The sequence below is a fragment of the Bombyx mandarina genome, chromosome 21, assembly GCF_030267445.1.
Source record: "Bombyx mandarina strain Sakado chromosome 21, ASM3026744v2".
Lineage (NCBI taxonomy): Eukaryota > Metazoa > Arthropoda > Insecta > Lepidoptera > Bombycidae > Bombyx > Bombyx mandarina.
In genome coordinates, this window is record NC_143227.1 from 9,870,443 (window position 1) to 9,890,853 (window position 20,411).

General features: G+C 34.9%; 1 protein-coding gene and 1 long non-coding RNA gene across 7 annotated transcripts in view; both read left to right on the plus strand.

Moving 5' to 3' along the window:
• Nucleotides 1-1,581: 1,581 nt before the first annotated feature.
• unc-13 (protein unc13 homolog) overlaps nucleotides 1,582-20,411 on the plus strand; it is a 79,118-nt gene continuing 60,288 nt past the window's right edge. For 3 of the 6 annotated variants that reach the window (XM_028181462.2, XM_028181466.2, XM_028181465.2), the window contains exon 1: nucleotides 1,582-2,018. The gene's annotated coding sequence lies outside the window, so the exon portion shown is untranslated. The remainder of the gene's footprint in view (nucleotides 2,019-20,411) is intronic. The other 3 variants (XM_089736379.1, XM_028181469.2, XM_089736378.1) reach the window with 2 other exon arrangements.
• On the plus strand, nucleotides 8,229-9,018 carry LOC149500466 (uncharacterized). The gene is made up of 2 exons (XR_016324916.1): nucleotides 8,229-8,547; nucleotides 8,616-9,018. It is a non-coding gene; the product is annotated as an uncharacterized LOC149500466 (long non-coding RNA).

The window sequence follows — 20,411 nt, forward strand, 5'->3', positions numbered from 1 at the left end:
TGGCTGAAGGAGAACTACCTTAGCTTAGATTGAAAGGATTTGCTAACATCTGCCCAAGCAAGAACAGTACTTCGCTGAATCCACCATCAGATCGCAATCGCCACTAACTGAGAAGATCCGGCGAGTAGTTCAGTACGGGTTAAGTTACACGTCGGACATTTGACGAGTTTTACGCGAACGGTACATAGCCGATGCTTGAAATGCCTAAAGCGTCGAGAGTAGATCGAGAGGACCCGGAAAGATATGTTTAGGGCGACGGCGGTTGTTTGTTGCTCCATCGTCCGGGGTCCGGGATGTAATTTGCGGCGGCTACGTTAAGAGGGTTATCATGCCGTGCCACTTTCTCGAAGAAGTGTTCGCTCAGCTACTTAGTAATCTAGTTTACTTATGTACTAGGTTTAAATCTAAGTCGTCGTGCAGATCTAAATTCCTTACATGTCACTTCGAAGGCTATCCTGCAAAAGTGGGATTGTATTAGTTGGAGAGAGTTTATGTGGGTGTGGGGTGACCGCACGTGAATTAAGATCGCATTTTATTAGTGGTACATGCTTGCTTGTAATGTTCGACGTCTGATTTAGTAGTCGTATACACAATTTTTATTCAAATATTTAAAAGTGAACAAGAGAAAAGTATATTTATCTCTCTCGTTCATTATTAGAGAATAAATCTCATGAAAGCACCATATAAAAGAAACTGGCCACTCAAGACATTAAAAGCAAAGTAACTAAATAAAACACTAGAAAATCCACACGAGAAAAATAAATTTCGATATAATCTTCATAACTGTAGATGCACTCCTCTTCAGTGGTAATAAAACTATAAAATTCTTCTCTCGGCTAACATTTCAGGTTTCATTTCATTTTATACCTGTGTCGGCAAGTGCCTAAGTCTTTTCGGGTGTTATCATGTTATGAACAAGATAAACAGCTTCGAAGTGTTTGCGTTCAAAGCGAGGGCCCCGGCGCTACGTGACCTTAACTTTAGATGTTATCTGTGCGCAAGTGTAAAATATTGTTATACATAAACGCTGTTATTACAGTTTTGCGGAATCCGCCCTAATTTAAGCTGTGTGAACTATAGTTTATGTTTTAAGCACCGCCGAGGAGGAACGTAGTCTGATAAACTGAGGATTTTGCGCTACGCCGTAATTCGAGGCAGGCTAAGTCGGATTTTGTTCTACAAGGCATTTCAATTATACTATGTAAAGTTTATCATGAAAAACATTAGTAGTTGAGATAATGTTTTTATTACAAATTGCGGTGCCCAGGGGAATTAAGATCTTTCAAACCGGTAAAAGCGTGGGATGGGTTATTGTTTTTTTTTTGTCTACCTACATATACGTAAGCAAATTAAAATGGTGTTATATGATATAAAATTGGAAGGAATGACTGCTTCATGGCAGGAACAAAAAGCATGGAAGTGGCTACACGCTTTACCATTGTTTACGCAAACTTTTATTTTTTGCGGTTTCGATATCTACAAAGCGAAATTACTCCTTAGAAGACGTTGGTGAGCACACGCAAATTAGGTAATTTTTTTATAAAAATTGGTACCCGCCTTCGGTAATTGAACCCTGGTATAATCGCATCACTCAACGCAAATACACTAAGCATCTTATACGTTAGGTCACGAATACTCTGCTAGGGATAAGATCGTTGGTGTCGGCTGCGAAAGATCATGGCGTGGTGTTGTGACGGAGCGCACAGGTGGTATACATCGTTGACGAGGGGCGCGGCGCTTCGATATCGAGCGGGCGGCGTCGATGGCGGCGCGCGCACCAGTGCATCGGCTACCAGAGGCCCAGGCGGCCGCGTCCTCAGCACTTCATGCGACTCTATCGGCCATACGACACAGTCGGCCGCGCGTGGCGGCCCGACCGCCTTCCGACACCCATATCCCACCCGATCCCGATAATCGTGCGGTAAACAAATCACATGTGATAGTGCAGTGCAGTGACGGTTCACGCCGCCGATGTCCACGTGATTAATCGTGTGTGACACGGCGGATATTCCTCTAGTGTAATTAGTTGATCAATTATATAACGAACGTTGTAATGACAAAACTCATTGACGGAATGTATTCTCGTTACATTCGTAATCGGAGGCCTGGTTTCTGTAATTGAATCGAACTCAGTCATTCTTAAAACAAACGTTGCGCGCCTAAAATCTGAACGCATGAAGTTGTTTTTTTTTCTAATTATGGCAAGAATAACTTAAAACAAATGAGATATACTGGTTTAAATGACGCAGTCATTTCAAACTCTACCCAAGTTTCTGATTTATACTTATAATATTTCAATCTTAAGTACTAATCACATTCCCAACTGGTTTTACGTAAATTTACAGCTCACCGAGTACTTCGTAATTAGTTCTAAACTATGCCAAAACTTTGATGGAGGTGTATCGTCGTCATCATTTTAAAGTTTCATTCAGAGCGTAGCGCGTAGACGCTTCGTAGCATAGCCGCTACAAGATTTGCTACGGACGTGGAGCATACAAGAAAAACTAAAATAAAAGATACAAAAGCGAACTAATTATTATTACACTTACACTTATTTACACTTATTGTGGATGTTGAACATAAATTTATAATAATATAGGTGAAGTCCGTTACGAAAGTTACTAGATGTTTATTATTAAAATTATTTATATAATTATTGTTCATTATTATTTATATATTATTTTATTTATATTATTATTATTTACTAGTATTAGGAAATCAATTAAAAAAAAGCTTCATTGCTTCACATTAAAAACTGACTTATTTAACACATTCTCTGTTATAAATTGGACTAATTATCCAGTTTTTATGTTCCTATTTCATTGACTACTTTTCAAAATTCCTCGAACAATTTTTTTCGTTGTATTCGAAATATAAGAAACAAAAAAAATACTAATTATTTAATTTACGAAAAACAAACCTTAAATATTCAAATAATCCTTTTTTTAATTTTTCATTACAATTTCTGAGTTGAATGACCCAGCCGCGAAAATCGAAGAAGCAAATCAAGATTCTGAGAACGACTTGTATAGCTGTCCGCAAGAGTATTGAATAACGAGAAGTCATTTGACGAAATGGTTCATTTTCCTTATAATATCAAAATGCTTTTTTTTTTTGTAATCCTCATTTTTAGAGCTATTGACAATCTAATATTAATTGACTACTTGAATCACTTAATGTGACCACTTCAATGGCGCCATTGCCGTTTGCCTTGAGACATGAACTTAAAAGCTCATGCGTATTGCAAAAGGCAGACATAAGCAGAGCAGTGGTCCTTACTCGAGTCGGCTTTCAACATCCTACCACCAGCAAAGATGTCATCAAATTGTCAATAATTTATTTAAAAAGAAAAAGTCTCAGAATACACTGAAATTTCCAATTTGATTGATGGATTTCGATAACCATTTAACACCACGTGCTGTGGTCAGCCACACGTCTATGGAAAAAGAAACTAATGTCGATATTATTCATATAGTACATTATTATATTTCACCTTCACTGTGTCATGATATTTAAGCTTTGCTTTTGTAAATACGGCTTAGACGTGAATGACATATAGAATTTATAAATTAATATATGCACTAAAATTACTATACTAATAGTCACTACACTACATTTAACCTGTCGTAGGGTATATACAATGTTAATCTCTTCATATTTTTTTTGAATAACGAACATAAATTAATAATGCATCAAAAGCGGAAAGAACATATTTAGTTTTCCTAAAAATGAATAAATAATTCTGTTGTTTATTTCAAGTTGTAAGTCATTGTGACCGAATTCCATTATTTTGGATGGTTGGGCAGCCTATTCAAAGCTAATAATGCTTAATAGTTACAATAATATCCTGTACATGAATACCAATATGGTTCTTAAATGAAAAAAGGTAACTTGTAAGTGCATCGCTTCCCAAGTGATCAATCAATTATAAAACGGTAAAAAGCGAAATAAATTAAAAGTTTGCGTAAACCAGCTGGATAAGATCAAGTTGACACTAATGGATGTTGTGGATCTTGATGCGGGGCTCTGCCTTGATTGATGGCCGATTTGGCTGAAGTCTCGTGTAATTAATGTGGCCTGACCGATCCGTCGACAGACAATTAGAGGATTACAACCGAAGCCTGTCCTATCTTACGTATAGAGGACTGTACAATGACATTGTGCTGACCTAGCTCGTACCGGCTTTGTGTTTGAAGCCAATGTTTATGTGAATAGGATCTGAGTGGTTAATTCCGTAACATTAACTCGTGAAATGAGCGTTCTCTGAAAGATTTCAGTCTAGATAATTTAGTAGTTTTACTTCACGAATTGTTAGGTCGAATAAATTTATTTTACATTGCTAACTCTATAGCGATATTCTACATATTATTACGGTCGTAAAAAAACTTTATCTATAGTCGACTCATTAATAAGTCATACTAATAGATATATTGGGGTGCACGTGAATGTTAACTTCCGGAAAAGATCTTATAACTACACTCGGCAACAAGAAATCTAACATTAGATTTGTATTAAAATCTAATATATAAAATTCTCGTGTCACAGTTTTCGTTGCCATACTCCTCCGAAACGGCTTGACCGATTTTGATGAAATTTTTTGTGCTTATCCGGTATCTATGAGAATCGGCCAACATCTATTTTTCATCCCCCTAAATGTTAGGGGTAGTCCACCCCTAAATTTTTTTATTTATTTTTTAGACAAAATTTTTAATTTCTATTTTTTTATGATACAACATACAAAAATACATACAATCCTCAATTTTCACTCTTCTACGATCAACCCTTATTTTTTATTTGCTAATTAAAAACTTTAAATTTTTTGGCAAGATTTTCATTTTTATTTTTATTTTGTCATGAATTAAAATAAAAAATCTGATGTTACTCTCAATTTTTCATCCCTCTATGATGAACCCCTATTTTTTGTTAATTATAAACTTTAATTTTTTTGGCAAGTTTTTTATTTAGTTTTATCATGACTTAAAATAAAAAAAAATCATATTACTCTCAATTTTCACTCTTATACGATCAACCCCTATTTTTCCATCCGCAATAAGATTGCAAGATGGCAATCAAATATTATAATTGTAGTACGATAAATTCTTATTCAGAGTTTATAATTTCAAGTTCCTTTAATTATGATTTTTTTTAAATTGAATTTGATCTCCCGCGCTCGCCGGTCGACTACTGATCAACTATCAATCGATCAGCTATCCCCACCAGGTGTCACCACTGATCCAGCAAACATCACGTAGTAGGGATGGGGACGAAGCCGGTCTCCTGTCTTACTTACTCACTATACATCATAGATTATACACTTAATATATTTGAGAGCTATACAATACTATACATTTTTTAGCCATGTTTTGTTGGTTTTATTTGTGTATCAATAGTATGTTCAGTAGGTCTGAGAATCGGCTACTATCTATTTTTCATACCCCTAAGTGAAAAGGGTTGTCCACCCCAAACATTTATTTTTTATTTTAATTTTTTGGATATATTTTTTTGTTTATAATGAGGTATTATGTGGTTAAATGAGGTTTTTATTTCTACAGTAGAATTTCCCTAGAAATCTTATTTAAGGCAACACAACGTTTGCCGGGTCAGCTAGTTATCTATATAAATAATAGTTTGAGTCCTCATAACGTATGCTGTTTGAAAATGTTACTAATTTAATGTTCGGGTGGTTTGTGAATGAAATGCCTCTAACAGTTTGACTTTAGGAATATTTTCGCTTGTTTCTGTAGTATTGGATAAACTCGTTAGTTTGACATTTGGGTTATTTAAAAAAGTGCTTTCGAATTCCGAATGTATACGAGTAAATGTGTTGATATTAATTTATTTTAAGTAAATTATTGTTTTGATTTGAACAAGTGTTTTCATTCGTTCATGGTTTTAATTCTGCGGAATATAATCATTTTTTAGATGTTGTTCTTTTAATGCAAACGTGAATTAAATATGAAAATATAATTCTACTCGTAATTCGAAATTGAAAAAAAAATTAAATAATAACGTATGAAAAAGTATTTCAATCAACATTAAACGGAAATGTTTCTAAGTTGTAAACGAGATTGAAACGTATACAAAAAAAACTTAAGAATCATCATTTCCGCGTTTCGTTTTACGACATTTTCCGCTGGAAAAAATAAGAAATAATTTTCATTCGGGAAGCGTTAATCCGATCGACGTAGTTGAGAGCGATGTAATTTAATTTTTGCCGACTCATCTCTTTGCAAACTCTTTCCAAATTTTTCCGATGTACTTGAAGATCAATTTGAATTTATTCTTTAGATTTTATATGTGTACGTTAACGTGTAGCGAATGCGTTTAGCATTAGCTGCTAATTAACAGATTAGTGCGCACAAATAACAATATATATAAATATATATGACGGAGAATCTGGTTTTATGGCGTCAGCGTTGTTGACGCCATTCCTTTCATCATTATCATTGCCTTCTATAGTGATAGCAATTAAGACTCACTTTTCCGATTAATTCCATTTATTGCATTTCAAGTGTACAGCGATAATAACAGACAGCTCTGCTCCAGCCGGCTGCTCGAGTCTGAATGTTAAGTGCGTTTTTTCCCTACCTATGCTGATAGCCTTGAGATGCTATATCAGCTTTACCCTAATGTGTAGACGAGCTCTCGGGCTTAAACCAGGAGGTGTTGCTAGCACTGGTCTTATGTTTTGTGCGACAATAGTCACTCGTATTTATAGTAGAAAGTAGGGGTAGCTTAGTCATGAATTCTCTTGAATATCGTCATAAACAGTTACTGACATAGGTTACATTACGGAAACGGTTATCTTTAACTACTTTTAGTTAACTAAATAATGACGTTGCGCTGACATATACCTATATAACATAATTCTTGCGGTGTAGGGGGACATATTATTATTATTATTATTAAAACAAAATTGTTATTTTTATTTATTTCCGACCATTTTCATATCTATCTACCTTTTAAACCTTCTCTGGACTGTCCACAAATAATTCAATACCAAATTTAACCAAATCGGTCCAGCCGTTCTCGAGTTTTAGCGAGACTAACGAACAGTAATTCATTTTTATATATATAGATAGATAAATAGTATCGTGTTCACTTTAATTGTTAACTTCAGAAAGCTATTAATAAGAAATAAACGATCAAAAACGTTGCGTAAGATTCGAAAGTAATTTTCTCCCATTCATTGAATCGAGGTCAATTTTACTACGGATGGCACCTCGGAGGTTCGTGACGCGTTCTCATTAGCGCCCAGAAACGGATCCGGTCGGTTAGCGCACAATACTTCGGTTGAATTCAGGTTTTCTGCTCAGCAATATCAGCCGCAGGGCAAGGCTGATGAGAATCTAACGAATGAAAACTGAAATATGGACCATTTGACGCCTATATTTAGTATTCGAATATCTGTATTTCACTGGTGCTGGTTTCACTGGTGGTTTTACTGGTGGTAGGATCTCTTGTGAGTCTGCGCGGGTAGGTATTACTACCCTGCCTATTTCTGCCGTGAAGCAGTAATGCGTTTCGGTTTGAAGGGCGGGGCAGCCGTTGTAACTATACATGAGACCTTAGAACTTATATCTCAAGGTGGGTGGCACGTTTACGTTGTAGATGTCTATGTGCTCCAGTAACCACTTAATACCAGGTGGGCTGTGAGCTCGTCCACCCATATAAGCAATAAAAGAATAGTCACTTTCTTCACTGGAATTTTCCTTTTGTGATTTCGATTAAGAAAAATCGTACGCAAAGGAAGATGCGGCTATAAGCCCAACGTCACTACGACCCGCGTTTATCTACTGCGCTTCATCCAGCTTAATTATGAAAAACAAAAGAATTAGTTTTTAATTCTCAACAAGCTACGCGATAAGAAGCTTTAACGGCTGTCTGGTGTAGTGGTAAGTGACATGGTCACTACACAAGGGGGTCGCGGGTTCGAATCCCGCCAAGGGAAGATATTTGTATGAGAAATATAAATGTCTTTCCAGGGTTATGGGTGTATATTAAATATACGTATGTGTATAATAAAAATATTATATTTATTTCCGTTATCTGGTACTTGTAACACAAGTTCTTTACGAACTTAGCACGGGACTAGTTAACGTGGCGTGATTGTTGGTAAATATTTATATTTATTTATTTATTTATTTATAATATATTTTTGCTTTTTAAAACTAAAGATATTAATTTAGAGTTTGTCTGTAATAATATGTAGAATTGTAAAATTTAAAATTCCATTTTTGTCTTTTCTGTGAAATATCTAGGAAATAAATAAAGCTTCTCCAATTTTATTTTTCGGAAACAAAAGTCAATGCAAAAGTGTTATTAGGCGGCGTCAAAAACTCATGTCATTGTACCATTATTGTTCAATTTTAACGATTACGTAATTGGTGTGTTGGTACAACGCCGCCTGACCTAATAAGTTGTGTTTAAGTTGACCCGAATAAATTGTTCGATATTATCATGAGTTAAATGATTTATTTACAGAAGAAATTCATAGCTTGCAAGTAACAGTATATATTATGAGATTAGAAGAGCTTGTATCGGCAGGTATGGGTACTGTCATGTCGCTAGCTAGGATTTTAAAGTTATGAGATTAGAAGAGCTTGTATCGGCAGGTATGGGTACTGTCATGGCGCTAGCTAGGATTTTAAAGAGGTCAACTCTTCGACGGGAAAAAAAGCTGTAACTGGTATCAACGGACGTTTCTCACAGCTTCGGGTAAGGAATTGATATAATTAATCATTCCATATCTATATATAAATGTAACGAGTAGTGATAAATAATATGTATAAACACTTTTGCCTACTGTTTACTACTTATCTCTGACTTACAACATATTATTATATTTATGTACATAATATTAATCATTTTTATAAAATATTTGCTCCATACAAATTGACACACGTAAATAAATTATTATATATATTTTAAAACGGAAACTCATTTAAATCGGTTGCACATCGCTGTGGGAAAACGCGTATTTATGATAATACCTCTAGCTTCCTCGAGAAATAAAAATATATTTAATCTTAAATTAATAAATAACCCTAAGTAACGGAGGTAAATTAAAACCATATCGATGCACTATTTTTTTGCGTAATACTCCGAGATAATAATATTTCAGTAGTCTTTATTTTAGCTATATTTTCAATGCACAAACACATTACTGTTATAGTTTTGTATTTATTAGGTACGTTAAAATACAATTTATTTATAATAATTTTATGAATATTATAATTTGTATGATTGTGACTCGATACCTCGAAAATAGCTAAACTGGTTTGAATGGAACTTCGCACAATAGTATTTATAATCTGAATTAACACATAACACACCGCTTATCATGATAAATGACAAGATTCGCGTAACGACGGGTAAATCTGCTACTATTATAAATACAACAGGGTTTTCGCTGGATATGTGAATTTAGGTACATACAGATCTAAAAGTCAACTGGTAGTTTATAACTGCTATTAGAGCTTTTAACCAGAGCGTGCTATTAGAGCTTTTTTATCCCAAGAAAAGGAATATACTCAAACTTTTCATAAAAATTTAAATCGAAGACTTTCGATTGGTGTATAAAAGGAATACCATAATAAAAACCTTTTTAGATAGATTGAATGATCCAAGAACGCAAGTGAACAATTAATGTACCACAGCTGTGTAGTTTCCATATCCCTCGGCGTTAGAGCTGGCCGGATATCCTTGATGTCGACACTTCTAATTGAACGTTTCAAATTACTCTTTCAATGTATTCTATAAATATCTATCAAACCACTTTCAGCAAGCAAAATATTTTCGTCTATACGTCCCGATAAAAAAAAATAATCCAAATCTACATCTGAATTATATGAAAGATATTTTTGCATAAAATGACCTTATGGCTCTTTGTTTTGAGAAGTTTGCTTCGGATGTAAAGCGGATGCGTTATCAGTTCAATCACATAATTTATTATTACAATAAAGTAACAAACTGTTAGGAACTCGTAATCGTCGCATGCCACCGGAATGACACATTTTCTAAAGCTATCTCTATGATTAATAAACACTGTAAGAATATTGAGGATAAATATCCTGTTAGAAATGTTTATACTCTGAGAGGCGTGGCGAAAGTGGCCGCCATCTAGTCTGCCGACGCTTGCCACTGAGGAATACTTACCAATATTGTTATACCTATACACTTATATGTCTGCGTACCAACTATGATGGTATCGTCAAATACATTATCGCGTGTTGATTAAAAAATTAATTTAAAAAAGGAACTCTTGTGCCCATTAATATTATTTTTATTTCAATTTAGCTAAATGTTACCAGTATTAAACTTTACAGGAGCCTGTCAAAACAAGAAGAATAACATAAATAATCTACATTCCGTTTTTGGTGACAACTCAAAAAGCTTTTCATTTCATTTTAGTTAAAGTGATCCTTTGAAAAATAAGTGAAAACATTTAGTAGTTTCCAACATTATCACAATAGATCTTATACATAAACTATGTACACTTATATACCGAGTTATATACCGGTGAACATCAAGATTTCAAAGGAAATTTTAAAAAGCTTTGACCTAAATAAGGCTTAGCGGCTAAAAAACTTTAGATTGTAATATTACATTTGCGTGCGTACAGCGCAGCTCACATAGAACTTTAAGTCAGTTATTCAACTTATAAATTTATTACTTGCAAGATATCATCAAGGCTGTCTTATGAAATTTAAAAAAAAACTGTAGAAGGAAGCCTAAACGATTTATGGTATGGCTTATTGTACGTCCTTGTGTGTGTGTATTTGTGTTTGTGTGTGTGGTTTGTGTGTGTGTTACCGTCCTACCAATTCCTGCTGAGAAACAGTATCGGTTCCGCCATAAGATTGTGACTCCAACGCTTTGTCTCTGGCAATCGATCTAAAATGAGCCATGACTTTGTCTAGCGTAAACCCTGTCCCACCGTCTCAATAGCTCCGACTGGGTTCCCACCCGGTCCGGGGTAGGGCGCCGGCTGTGAGCGGCAGGAGTTTTTAGTGAGGTTCAACTCCCATATATCCGGCGATTTTCTCCTGTGGAAAAAAAATATGACTTTGTCTAAAACAATTAATGTGGAGTATTTATGTTGTATCTTAAACATTCGCCCGTATCTTCTGAATACAAGTCAAACCGTGAATTTGTTAAAATCTATATATCGACGCTTGAAAGGCAAACATGACTAAGCGATAATAACTGCTTTGTACATAAATGATAGGCAATAACCATATTCGATGCGCAATAAAAATATATTTCTAGGTCTATTAAAATCATTTCAATACTACAGCTACTAGCTAGATTCTACTACAGCTAGATTCGTTAAAATAAATTTAGTTTTCAGGTATTTCAACTTTAAATTAGTCTACTGTAAAGTCCACGCATTGTCGCTTAGTCACGTTTGCCTTTCAAGCTTAGATTTGTTCATTTTAAAATAATTTTATACTAATTCTTACGTGGCAACCCCCGTAGTGGTTTGCGTGATCCAACAAACACGTCATATAAACTTGCCGGTCATTTTACCCGATAAAAAAATAGTTCGTTTCAAAGGACTGCGACAATTTACAAAGGAAAGTGTGCCTTAAATAAACCAGTGGAAGTGGAATAATAACTCAATCTTCCAATCTATCGAACGAGTAGTAAATCGCTTTTATTAACAGCTCTGCCGTTGTATTTGATTACAAAGACATTGCTGATTGTAGTAATGAAAAATAGTTTATAACTAACATAGATCCTACAACTAAGGTTCTGTTTTATTTTTGTTGTTTTTTTTCGAACCCAGACAAATATACGGACCATTTGGCTAGAGTTGACTTTTTTGTCATATTCAAACAATCGAATTTAGTTTGAATAATGACAAATCGCGAGATTCCCATTTAGCACACGTATGCATCACGCAAAGAATAGTTAGAAACGTGAGCTATACATTCATGTACAGTGAGTGAGATTCGTGATTATTACTTTTTCTGTAATTAACAGAGATTGACAATGTCATAGTCAAGTTTATCCCAATCATTTAATACGTAAAGGCAAAAAAGTCATCAACAGTCAATACATACTATCTACACTAAAAAGAGAAGACGTAGCCTAAAAACAACAAAAAGTACCTAATTAATTATTATTTTTTTAGTTCTGGTAATCCTGGTCAGAGTATTAAGTCAAAGTAATAAAATTGTTGAAATTTCATCGATTTTAATACATGTGAAAAATGACAGCTTAATGGGACATTTTGAAGTATGCGTAAATTTAAAGGTTTCAGATGGAAAGATTCACATAGTTAAGTAAAATCAGTGGTCGGTAAATTTATTAGCCAAAGAGCCAATATTAATATTAAAAAAGTTTTAAACAAAATTGGGAGCCAAATCTGGTTGTTTAGTAAACTTTTATTACACTAAATAATTAGTAAATTAAATCCAGATCCGTACGTAAGGAGCCAAAAAGGCACGTGCGGCTTTGGAACCACACTTTGCAGCCACTGCGTAAAGGTAAAAAAAAAAGATGTGTGGTGTCGTGGGACACCGGATAGGAACGAAGTTCCTTATTATAAAAATATTAATTTAAAATTCTATTCGAGGTATAAAGAAAATAAAACTGGAGGTTTCGCAACAACCCACGGTCATTCGGTAACGTGCGAACTTATTGTGGTACACTTCATTCACGGTTGTTTGCATAAGAGTTAGTGTATTGCGCAAACGAACGCTCTGATATTGCGGTCAATGAATGTTAAAAAATTATGTTATTTTTTGTACGTTATTACAAAGTTAAGTCGTACACTGTGTGCATCACTAATAAAAATCTTACGTAACGGACGTTTTTTCCCGGTTAGGCTACCCCTCCGCATCGTCCCATAAACAACTTCGTTCCAAAATCATATCAACAAAAAATATAACTAGGATTTACGTTCTCCTAATAACTTGCATCTCAAGCTCACTAAATCAAGTTACACACAACATAACTGTCGAAGTATTCACGACAGGGCAGTTTAATTTATGAAATTGTCGCACCGGAAAACAGCTTGTAGACTAGATAACGTCGCATACAAGATACAAAGGGTGTGCGAGGGTGTGTACGGGGCCTCGGAAATTCTAGTGCCAGTCGCCAATTGAAAATAAACCCTTTGACATTATTCATTAAGTACCAAAACGCTGTGTCAGTAACGGTGTGCCTTAGTACACAGTGAGGCGGCTTTCTTGAATAAATTAGCTACGTGAAATGGACTATTGTAATGTCGATGAATAAGTTACGGCAATTCTGACATTGTTTTCGGGCCCATGTCAAAATAACGGCCTGTTTCTAAAGTTAATTTTGTATAGATTCATCTAGAACTATGCTTAAAGCAAATGTGTGAATTACGTATTTACTTAACTCTGGACACATCAGAAATATTTATTCTAATTAATGTACATGTGTATATTAACCAAAATCACTTTTAAATGTCGCGCAAAAATTTTGTGAATTGCGTTTATTAAGTATTTCTCTTCTCTATCGTTTCTTAGATTGATAATTAGTGAATCCGGTAACATGAATGAAACAATAAAGATTAAAAATATGCCAAATTAACATTATCTAGCTTTTTATAACAACTTTATATAACAAAATTATAATTTGCGTAATCACTGGTGGTAGGACCTCTTGGAAGTCCGCACGGGTAGGTACCACCACTCCACCTATTTCCGCCGTGAAGCAGTAATGCGTTTCGGTTCGAAGGGTGAGGTAGCCGTTGTAACTATACTGAGACCTTAGATTTTATATCTCAAGGTGGGTGGCGCATTTACGTGGTAGGTGTCTATGGGCTCCAGTAACCACTTAACACCACCAGGTGGGCTGTGAGCTCGTCCACCCATCTAAGCAATAAAAAAAACTAAAAAAAACTTTCGATCCTCTTGGAATAATATGAAAACTCCTGTTTAACAAAAGAACCTAGATAATAAATGGTATATCACTAAATGGCACAAATCATTGAATTTTTTTTAAACATTTACTCTGAGTCGTTCGTGTTGACGAGAAAACAATAAAGAAGTCAAAAAAGTCGAAAACCATAAATAATATAATTATAAACACGACTAAAATAAAAATAAATACAGTCAGGTATTTTTACTGTCGTGCATGCCATCTTAGACCTTGAATGTTGATAATTGATCGCGTATTACGTATCAAACGTACTACGCATACTTTATTTACTTATTGGTTAGGTACCAACGTGGTATAACATCAGCGCGATACATTGTAAGTAATACACACACTAATATCACAATGCTAACATAATTACAGGTACCGACACTGCATGCAGTGATATAAATGGGAATGTGTAAATTTTTAAATAAAGTCCATACGATTTATGTACACACGTGGCTCTTTTGAACAGCAAAATCGGTTTCAATGTTCGCCACTAGACAGATTACGTCGATTTTTTTTTTGTAAACGCCCGAAAATCTGACACCGACGCATGTGATTAATTTTCATGAAATTCGCGGATGATCTATGCCATGTTATGCCTATATTGCGCAATTTTTTGACGATTTTTTGTGTGTTAAGTATAGATTACAAATGACATTTTGAATTGTGTTTATGACTTATGTAGACATTTTAACTTAACGACCCGCCCTCGCTTCGCTTCGGAAACTGTAATTTATTATTGATTTCTCCACTATTTAATGGATGTTATTATACATATAAACCTTCCTCTTCAATCACTCTATCTATTAAAAAAACGCATCAAAATCCGTTGCGTAGTTTTAAAGATTTAAGCATACATAGGGACAGACAGATATAGGGACAGAGAAAGCGACTTTGTTTTATACTATGTAGTGATTTATCGTTTTAGGGCTCGACATGAAGAATGTGTTTGTTAGCATGATCAAAATGCGTCGCGTCAGTTAGGATTGAATAAAACAGTTTTATGCAAAATTGTATTCAATAACTGACTAATTCCTGATTTATAGGGGCTTTTGAGCTCTGGTAACCATCGAACTCGAGATGAGCCGTAAAATTCATCCAACCGCCTAGCAGAATAATAAAAAAAACCAAGAACACATGAAACTTCACAAACTCTAGTTTTACAAATGTCTTTATTCGATTGTCCTTCGAGAGAGATAATATTTGCTCCTCATTTGTCGTAGAAAGGTTGTTGACACAGGCGACCAGGGATCGCGGCTTGCCGCTGACGAAACGAAAAAAGTCAGCAGCCCGTGGAGGTATGGTTTACGTGCAAAGAAGTAGGTCACAGTCGAAAATTTGTTTCTGTAAATTTTGTATGTGTTGCAAAGGATTATTATTTAATACCTTATTTGGGGGATGAACGGTCGATTACCACTTGAACGTTCGAAGGATCAGTTGAACGGTCAATTCGTTCTTTTGTCGACTATTTTCATATGTATATGAGAACGATCGCTTCGTTCTTTTTGTGTCTTTCTTTAAGGACGTCAAAAAATGTACAGCGTGCCGCTGGTCACGTGCGCCCTCGTTCCATTTCTTTTCGAACTCTTGTCAAGTCTCTGTCTAAGTCTGTGTCTATGTGTAGTTCTAATGTCCTGTCAAAGAGGTTGCACGCCACGACAGGGGTAGAGAACATTTTTGATGCTTAAATACGTAGTTTTAAAATCTAAAAAAATTTGTCTAGTCTAAACTTATCTAACAATTCATTCCATCCTATTTTATCCTGTTGACAGGATATTAGAACGAAGCTATAAAATGATTGTCTTATCATCGGTCCTTGATGCATGGCAAATTTTCAAGTTGATCAAACGTCTTAAAGTCGGTGAATATGTTGTTCAAATATTCCGTTAGATACATATTAAGCTAATAAGAACGTGTCAAGAAAAGATACTGTTTTAGTGTTTAATATTAACCTATTTTTTGTTTGCACAGTTTGAATTGTTGTTATTGCAATGTGAAAATGATGATTTTTTGTCTTAAAATACTATGTATTTTCATCAGGAGAGAATATGCTAACATAAAAGTACATAGTGCACATTTATTTTATATAAAACGTAATATCGGATATCTCTGACACAGGCGCTCCGAGATTTTATTACCTACCAATATTTGATTTACGTGACCTTATCACTGGGATCGGAATATTTTTTACCTAGACTGAAGCGAATGTGAGTATCAGAGAAATATGTATGAGAAAAGTAAAGAGTAGTATTCTTTATTACGAAATTAAGATGTGAGTTCTACAGTTTTGTGAATTTTAATAGAAAAATCGCGCTTGTTGTTCTTGACAGTTTCATTTTTTTTGTTTCTTAGATGGGTTGACTTGCTCACAGCCCACCTGGTGTTAAGTGGTAACTGGAGCCCATAGACACCTTGAGATATAAGTTCTAAGGTCTCATGTATAGTTACAACGGCTGCCCCGCCCTTCAAACCGAAACGCATTACTGCTTCACGGCAGAAATAGGCAGGGTGATGGTATCTACCCGTGCGGACTCACAAGACCTCCTACGACCAGTAATATGCATAATCCACATCACCATTCCAAACTACAGGCATGAACTTCCGTAAATTCATTTTCCATCAATACTTTTCTTAGCAACACAAATACAATTTTGTAAGTAATATCATATTATGATGTGCCACTGCCCTGCTTATTTCTGCCATGAAGCAGTATGCGTTTCAGTTTGAAGGATGGGGGCGGCCGTTGTAACTATACTGAGACATTCGAACTTATATCTCAAGGTGGGTGGCGCATTTACGTTGTATTTGTCTAGGGGCTTCAGTAACCACTTAACACCAGGTGGGCTGAGATCTCGTCCACTCATCTAAGCAATATTTTTTTTTATCTCAGTGAGTTTTTTTTCGTCAAAATCTTTCGACAGAGCATATTCTAAAACAATCATAAAGGGTGAAATTTCGCTTACTATTTCAAAAAAATCATGACAAAAGAGTTGATGATACACGTGAAAAACGTAGCCAGTGGATGAAATGAGCGTGAGGTGTTGTGAAGTTTGCGCGGAAGCACATTCACGCTCAAAATCGTCGGTTGACAATCCTGGCTTATACTTTCCATGCAAATGCCTCTCTCTGTATTTTTTTTCCGCTTTAAACATTCTGCACACAAAATATTTTCTAGCTCTTCTCATATAACGCGGCTGGTTTGAGTTTTCAGTTGTTATTTAGCGGCTCAGAGGAAATGTAATACATTAAATATTTTACAATTAATTGATAACCTAGTAAATTAAGAAAACTAGTGGTCGCCCGGTAGCCGAAATTCGACTATAATTAATTGGAATTGTATGTTTCTACACATACTATAATCACAAATTTCGCTAAGGCTACACTATAAAAAAATATTAATAAAGACAAACAATATTTAATCTATTCTCAATTTGACCACAGACGTCAAGAACAAAAGTTTGACAATAAATGAATAGTATGCATGCGTGTGTGCGACAAATACATGGTAGTGTGTGTAATGTTTTTTTATTGATTTAATGTATTTTTAGGCATAATTAAAAAAATATTAGCATTCGGCAGTCCTTCTCTATATTCTCTATAAGTGTGGGAAATTTCATACTCGTCCGTCCGCGCAATTTTCGTAAAAAGGGCTACAAAGTTTTTCCTTCACGTATTAATATATAGATAAAACTCAATTATTACGTATTTGTTTTATAATTAAACGATAATCAAGTATATTTTTTGAAAGTATAGCGGAAGGCAGCGGCTTGGCTCTGCCCCTGGCATTGCTGAAGTCCATGGGCGACGGTAACCACTCACCATCAGGTGGGCCGTATGCTCGTCTGCGTACAAGGGCAATAAAAAAAAAGTATACTATAGAAAATTACTTCCCTACAGATTGTTCGATACAGTGAAGGCTTCATTAAGTTTTGGCGTCATAATTCTCAGTAGTGTTCACGAAATGCGCCATCTGTGTCGGAGTTTGAACCATTGCCAACACCTGCATTCACGTTCAGGCTCGCAACACCAGCTGTAGTAATCCTCAGTCTATTTGTGCGCCGCGAACACACACCGTGACCGACTGTTGGCACGCGTCGACCTTATCATTTATTGATCTTTGTCATGTTAAATCTCGTATTACTTAGCTCTTTGAATTTTGCTTTTTTAATTTTATTATTATTAGGTTTTGATTGTTTTTTATATTTATATTTTTATTGCTTAGATTGGTGGACGAGCTCACAGCCCATCTGGTGTTAAGTAGTTACTGGAGTCCACATCTACAACGTTAATGCCTGACCGACTGTTGGCACGCGTCGACCTTGTGATTTATTGATGTTTGTCATGTTAAATCTCGTATTACTTAGCTCTTTGAACATTGCTTTTTTTAATTATATTATTATTAGGTGTTAAATATCTACTAAGCAATGTCTAATAGTAATCTATGTTTTTGTTTGCATCATTTTCCGTTTCCGGTATAATCTGTGTGCACGCTGTCAATTCAAGAGTAAAGTTATGTTCACTCTGTTAAATGTGTATTAGTAAAAAGGAATCCAGTAACATCCAAATACAGTAACCTCCTGTGACATACAAATTATCAAAATTAGGTTTCACTGATTTTTATTTTTATTGCTTAGAACGGTGGACGAGCTCACAGCCCATCTGGTGTTAAGTGGTCACTGGAGCCCTTAGACATCTACAACGTAAATGCCGCCACCCACCTTGAGATATAAGTTCTAAGGTCTCAGTACAGTATTGATTCATCATATTTGTACTTATAACTGAAAATCATGTAATTTTAAATGTCTATTATAGTTTGAAGATAAACTTTTGAAACACAGTATAATTTCGGTACTAATTTCCTTAAATTTAAATGGATTCCGCATAAATGCTCTGGCTCTATTTTCTTACTTGTTGCCAAGAATAAAAATTTAAAGAAACTAAGCGAAAGCTACTTTTCTTAACAGCACATAAATCATTGTAGAAAATATCAGCGTAAAAGCACAATGAAACCCTAACGCAATATATTTATTTCAGCAGTTCTTTTGACAAGGTTTATGAGCAAAATACGGAACAAATTAATAGAGCGAATACCCTATAAATTCTTTGTGCGTTACAAGTTGAATTTATGTTTAACCACAACCAACCCTAGTGAGGAAATTGAAAAGATCGCTGCAGGTAGAAAATTGTGGACCCTTCCTGAAATATCGAGGAGAAAGGCGTTTGATCTCACAGCTTATCGAACTTAAAAATATTTATCCTTTAGAGTAATTGATATTAAATGAAAAACCACACTCCGTTTTATAAAATTGAATTCTTATTTTCACAAGATAGTCTGCACAAGATCTTGCGCTATCGCAGCTATAATTGGACCCATTGTTGTACTAATTCAAATGCATACTTCATAGATTGGTTTAACGTCTGCTATTACAATAAAGAGCTAGTTATGTTTAGACGCTGTTCTAGTATACAGAAGGGCTTAACGAATAATGATTATAACACGCTTAAATAAACCCTCAATACTACAGGACTCTACTGTAGTCCTAAAGGACTCCATTTTTCCTTAAAAAATAAACAAATCGAACGTGAAGTTAATGTTGTTTACTTACTTACTTATTTAGTCGCTTACTTCTACTATTGTCCACAAAATCTATATATTATTAATACATGAAGCAAAAACTTTGTATCCCTTTTTACGAAAATTGCGCGAACGGAGGAGTATGAAATTTTCCACACTTATAGAGAATATAGAGAAGAAGTGCACAATGCTAATATTTTTTAAAAATAATGCATAAAAGATACATTAAATCAATAAAGAATACATTACACACACTACATACCATGTATTTGACGCACACACGCATGCATACTATTTATTGTCAAACTTTTGTTCTTGACGTCTGTTGTCAAATTGAGAATAGATAAAATATTGTTTGTCAGTCTTGGTGAAATTTGTGATTACAGAAGTATAAAATACAATACACAAACAAGTGTACAAACTTACAATTCCAATTAGTTATAGTCGAATTTCGACTACTGCGGGACCTCTAGTATATATAGTTAGACCTGTTATTAAATCAGCGAAGCCATTTTGTTTTGAAAACCACCACTGTGTATTTTGAATGGTATTGTAAACAGCGACATTACTTTTGAAATTTGACCGAGAGTGTGGTTTACAAATTCAATTAGCGCCAAAGAAAAGTTCTTTGTTGATTTTGGCCGGTATCCAGGCATTTCAATTGGGTTTTGCCATTCCAAGCAACACCGTTGTTGGTTCATTGCCATTAATTTACTCTGTTTTCGTGAGCGGAAAGACAATTGGTGATTACTTTGCATCGTACCCTATAGGACTCATTTACGGAACGCTAATTAATTATTCGTTTTGTAATGTTTGTATTTTTTAGTTAAGACTTTCGTAGCGTAGAAGCTATGAATTGACGTAAAAATAATTAGATATAGTTTGAAAGTATTCTAATAGAATGAAAAAATATATAAAGTACCGTTTACGT